The sequence below is a fragment of the Epargyreus clarus genome, unplaced genomic scaffold, assembly GCF_041222505.1.
Source record: "Epargyreus clarus isolate Ecla_fem2 unplaced genomic scaffold, WU_Ecla_fem_2.2 ptg000003l, whole genome shotgun sequence".
Lineage (NCBI taxonomy): Eukaryota > Metazoa > Arthropoda > Insecta > Lepidoptera > Hesperiidae > Epargyreus > Epargyreus clarus.
The window spans coordinates 3,145,050-3,151,628 of NW_027332211.1; positions in this window are offsets into that span (position 1 = coordinate 3,145,050).

Consider the following 6,579-nt stretch of genomic DNA (forward strand, 5'->3'; position numbering starts at 1 on the left):
AGTTTCCGCTCTTTACCGAAGAGCGGATATTTACTTTCTTAAGAAACTTGTACCACACAGGTAATACGTAGAATTTCCACCTGCAAGTCTTTTGTTGCGCGTTCATGCGGGTTTAATATTATTAAATAAGTCGCCACCGCACGAGGCATTACCGTGCAATTTACATGTACTTTCGGATCATTTTAAAATGTTAAGCTTGCATGTTTCAATTACACGGTCTGTTGTCATATTGTGACCGTGTTTTATTTATAGAGATTTTTGAATAAATAATAGTTATTTTGGTAATGTACCCTACATTACATTAGTACCAGTTGTCCCTGTAGTACCGTGACCAGAATAGGGCTACGGTATCCCCTGCCTGTCGTAAGAGGCGACTAAAAGGGGCTTCCGGGGTTGCGGGCGGCAAGAGTGGGAGCTCAAACCGTCCAGCAAGCGACCCCGGGAAGGACAGCGGTTTGTGTGGTCACATATCGCTGTAATCAGGGGATGTGAGAGGAGCGTAAATTACTCCCCCCAGGGCAAAGCCCGATAGAAGGGCATCGCGTTAGGAGGACTCCGGTTGTGTTCCGTTGGAGACGGGATCTCCAAGCGCCAAGCTCCAAGCGAGTTTTCCACCAAGCGCCGAGGACGGCCACCGGGGGGATTTTAGTGCGGTAAGAGTCCCATAAAACCCGGCGTCATTCCCATGGCGTCGGGTATAACACTCGTCAACAAAAAAAGGGTAGTACCAGTATCGTTCGAGTAAGGGATAAACCAATTTTTAAAGCGAAGCAGTTGAACGTTTCGCTAGCAGAATGTGGACGCCAACTTACATACATCTGTATGTCGCCATTTCAGTGATCATCTGATCATCTTAGTCCACAGAAATGGCGACGTATCTTTGATCGGCTTCAGGTAGGTTCTCTTCTACTTAGTGTCGGTCACAGATGTCCATGGGCGGCAGTAACCATTTACCATCAGGTGGTATTCATGCTCGTTTGCTATTCCAATCTTATAAAAAAAATCTAATACCTAAGTGCGCAGTTGTCATAAAACAGCTTGTTTCATAGCCCATTTTAATTGTTTTCAAATGAGCAATTTTACGCATGAACTCCAAAACAGTCTTTATAGATAAACAGACAAAAACATGATTTTATTATATATACATTTACAATCTAGACCAAAACTTGTAGTCACCAATTAATTTTGGTCTAGACCCCGTGAAACCACACGCTTAAAAATAATTAATGTTTTATTAAGGTGTGAATAACAGATGCGCGGCCGAAGATGAAAGGTGACACAATAATATAAGCCCGTTGACTTACTAATTCATGGAAATACCTTATATGCGCGTTATTATTATGTTTGCGTTACGAACAACCAAACTACAAGTGTTACATATCGAAACAACAACTACAATGATATCAAACTATAATTATAAACATTGTGTAATACAATAATAAAAATATATTATTAAGCAGCGTTTACATACTCGCCGAGTACAGACGAATAGATACGATTACGATTATGTAAATCAGCTACTCGCATGTATTCGTTACTTGCCGAAATGCTCGTTCTCCACGGGGAGTAGGTTTTCGTAGCGCGAACTTAAGGATAACGCTGTGTACTCGCAAGCAGCGTTTACATACTCATCATTATTCGTCGGCTTGTTCGCAAATGCAAAGGTGTAAAAGCTATGATAGTTAATTACGCCTAATAAAAGTTGCTAAGCAATTTACATCTATCTAAATAATTTCCTCCCAACGTTACACCCAGCGTCTATTCTGTTACTAGATCAATGTGTACATCATTAATTTTATGTTTAAGGTGACTCGAGCTAGCGAAAGCCTGTATTTTAATAAAAATATTTCAACGATAAATGAGAAATTCTCTGAATGTTCTCCTTGGGAAATATCCAAAATGCATTCATAAATTTCACGTCTAGTTTTCATACTCGACCGTTTCGAAATAAAGTTTTCAATATCGTTTGAACATCCATGTTTCGAGTTATGCTCTTTAAACTTTTAACTTTGTAGCAGTATGATCGATAGGTGTATTAATGTAGTGTTGAGTAAACTTTTGTGTGTTATTGAAGTAGGAAATGAGCTTGCAAATCTTTTGAAGTAATTGACACCTATAAATAAACCTGGGAATGCAATCCTTCTTGAGTTTGGTCACAAACGAGTTTTTTCCCTTAGAATACGTGATGGTGGTCACTGCCGTCCATGGACATCTGTAACCAACTCCATAAAGAACAGAAGTTCTAACAGAAGCTGATCACAAATGCGTTTGTACTCCTAAGGACTAAGATAGTCGCCTCATACGTAAATTCGACTTTGGTTCGACTCCGGCGCCCCACCGCCACACCTATTTCTACCTAATAACAGCAGTGTTAGGCGCTGCTGTGTTCTGTTTTGAAAGGTATGGTAAGGAAGACAGACTTTTCCGAGGCGTTCCAGCTTAGTCCTCAGGGGTAGCGGCGCATCTGTGGCCGAGCTCAGGTAGGAATATCTAATCCTATCTGGGGTTGATTACAAATGTCCATGGGCGGCAGTAGCCACTTACCATCAGATGGACTGCATGCTCGTCTGCTACTCCTCTATTATAAAAAAAAAATAGCTGGCATTCACACCCTTCCACCGTATGCCAAGAACTGTTTAACACGCGTAAAAAGTACCCTTTACATTTCTACCATCTTTTGAACACAAATACATTACTTAATAATAAATACAAAATACAATACGTTGAATCAATTTAATTACATCTTTCACAATAGGCAACATTCGTAAGGAAAAGATTCCGTACAGTTAGATAAATCCATGCACATATTAATTTATTTCATAATCCTTACAGCTGACAAAGCTAACAAAGCGACTCTCATCTCTCAAAGCTTGTAGCTAAAGAAATCCCTAATTTCTCCTTGTAGATTACGTTTAATGACGAATTATTTTAATTCGGTACTTATCACAGTTTACAAGGATAGCTGAGAAACGTTGGGAAAGATAGTGTTATTAGCACCACAAGGACGCAATAAAATCCAAGGTTCCACTAGACCAGGATTAGCCAACTTTATTGTACCCGAGTTATTTAAATAAATAAGTAGTTATTTGATATTTGCCCATTACTTACCATTAGTACTCGTAGCTAGAATCTATGTGATCTACCAATCGCAATCTTATTTCGCTGCGCCCCTAAATCGTTCGGTGTCTCAATTTCTCCAGTGTGTGTGAAGTCTACCATTACCTTATCCATACTATACATTGTCAAATTGTTATCTCTGGTAACCAAAATCTTGGATAGATTAGTTATTAATTATTATTAATAGTTTAAAGGTAATCTATATCTTATTATCGTGTTCATCAACATCACACACCGCGTCTACGGTTGCTCAAACGCGTGTTGTGGAGAGCTCCTGAGACGCGGGAAGATGCATGTTTGTTCGCAGCAAACATCGCCCCGAGTTTAGCTGGTTTCGGTTAGGTGCGTTACGTTATGTTGCTTTATGTTGGTTTTGTTTGTCTGTATATTAATACGCCACATAAAAGTACCTAAGTATAGTGATTACAGATCGTGAAATGATTCGTGAACGAAAATTATATTATATTTTATTATTCACATAGAAATAAATTTTGTATACAGATTTAACTTTTTATATTTAGTTTTCACGACTCTTTGTTCTGATTTGTATAAAGTGTTTTATTTTTTTCTAAGAAATCCTCTAAATATCAGTGTTGGTTTAAGCTCTTAACACTTAAGTTAATGATAAGAAACCTGTAGTGGAATCATATATTTCTATCGCTATATATATCTGAAAGCGTACTATTGGAACATAAAATCAATAAGAAAATATAAAAAAATAACCCACGATAATACAACAATATTTTTACCCGACTGTTTTGATCAATTGTTATTGCAATCGGCATATTAAAATAAATAAATAATTACAAATATCATTGAATGATTACTTAAATTTCATACCTGAACATTAAGTTATTACTAAAATATTATCAAGCTCCATTAAATATTTATTCATATATCATATTCCTTTATTGAAACAACGTAATTTTTACAAACATTTGTATAATTTTTTTTAATACAATTGTTCGCCATAAACACAATACACGTGTCGGGACTACGTAATTTTTAACCTGTTGACTGCCGCCGTTACTTACACGTGTGTGGTCGGCACTAACTAATGTGTAGACAACTAGACAAGGAGCGTTCCCGCTTGTTTAAGGCGTTCCGAGTAAGAAGCTTTTATGTGAACGACGAACAATATTGGACTCTGAATAATCTATTCATCGTTTGTGGAGAACTATAAAAACATGACTAACAGCTCCAGATTTTCATTTAACTAAGTTTATTTGTAAATTACATATTGTTCATGAAAAACACAAAGACATATGAAATTTCTCAACCCTTGACTTCGTTTGCGCTTCGTTGTATTATATTGTTTATTTAAATACTTTTGTTTTGTACATTTACTTAAGTACGATCTTAGAGCGATATGAAACCGAGCAAAGTAGCTATTTTAAATAAGTCTTTTTTAGCTTGTAAATTTTATATTTAATATACGATAAGTTCTTTCTATCTATGAGTTTGATAACGATTAATATACTGTCGTTATTCTATGGTTAGAGTTGCTTTCATTTCGTTATACGGCCTATACGAAACGCCAAAATGAATTGTATCAAAAAGATTAAATAAATTCGGGGCATTTAAAATATAATCCTTGCTATGATGACAGGTCAAAAAAATTGTTTGCGATACAAAATGGCTGACATTTTAATCCTACATTCACACAAACGAAAGCCGAATTTCATCAAACATTCAGGAGATTTTGACGTTTCATTTTACTTTTCGTTTTTTTATCGCGAAAACGTAATAACCGGAAAGACTTCAATATTAAAGCTCTCCAGTGCTTTTAGTTTGCTTTGACGTATGAGCCTTTGAGGAAATTCGGCGGCAGAGTACGTTCAAAGAACGTACCTACCTGTATATTGAAATAATTCTCTAGTAAGACCACTTTACTTCATGTTTACAAAGGCAATAATAAGGTTTTTTACTTTAATTTGTGCTTATATAGTGACTATGTATTGAGTAACAATTACTATTCTGTCTATGAGTACTTTTTTGTATATTATTTCTTTGTTTTATTTTTTAAGTTCTATAAAATAAATATTGCAGATAAAATTTAAACAAACTAAGTATATCGTTTAAGTGAAAGTGTTGTTTGAAGTGAACCCAATCTTTAAAAAAAAATCAATTAATATTCACCTCCAATCTAAATGTATTTGAAAAAATAACATATTATGTGGTTAAGCCATAGATTAGTAAAGATACTTCGCCGCCTTGAAATTGAATGAAGCCACAAACGGCTTATTAGTAAGTTCTTTTTTGAATTCTTGACAAATAAAAACATTTTTAGTGCAAATTTACGAATAAATAACTATTACTGCGTAATTTACATCATAAATAAATAATTCTTTCAAATATTTTAGGGACATTTTAGCACGGAGACGTGGCCAAACTTTTTTACGCAACTATTTCAATTCTCAAAACTGGGTACATTTTCTTGTTAGGAGTGAGTAATCATTACTAATCTATGAATTAAGCTAAAACTATCTATGTCAGATTTAATTACTCGTATTGGGCATAATACGTATTTATGTCTCACAGTTTGCAGCAGGTACTAGATGTTAAGTTTTCATTGGCGTCCTATGAACACATCACAAAAAGAAATAGTAAGTAATAAAGACGTTAGCGACGAAAAATTGTATCTATTAAAATGTTAATATCACCATTTGCATCGAAATAAATGCCTTTTAATCGAAATAATGCCTTTCGATTAAGACAATTAAATGCGAAATCATACGTCCAAAGAAGGTAATCGCACCTTTAGCGAAATAAAGACACCTATCATCCGAGGCGTGACAGTAATAGCACGATAGCTATTATGACGGGATTACAAGCAGGCCGTGCGCCATATACGAGTAAATACGGGGCCAGCGGTTCGTAAATCAGGCGGTTTTTGCTACAGCCGCGCACACCATACATCTCGATAATCGAGTCAACAGCAATCCATTTTGGTCGGCGAATTTTCAACTTTTTCTCCGTCGGTGCCCGGCCGTATCAATCATAATTGGTCGGTTTTTGCGATTTCGAGAATCGGCTGCCTGCGTGCACGCACGGCGGCCGAGGGGCGGGGGGTGTCACTGCAAATGCACTCGTAAACCCGATGCGAGGTCAACGCACCCCCGCCCCGCGCCCTCCACCGCACCCCGTCACTATAAACGTTTACAGCTACGATGTATTTGTTTCATTAGAGATCAGATATTGATGGCGGTTCGCACGTGTTCCAAATCGTTTGGATATGAGCGTAATTGCAATGATTGTTTCATATTATAAGTTCAACTAACGAAGCCAAGTTGATAGGTTAATCGGTATCACTCCAGTATACCTAGTTTATTTCCCAGGGGACAAAAGTTTGCCCGACCTATTAATGTTTGAGAGATGGATGTCAGCGCGATCATTGATCGGCTCTACCTCTCTACCACATCCATAAACAGTGTTTTTAATTCTTTCGCCCTAAATATTACT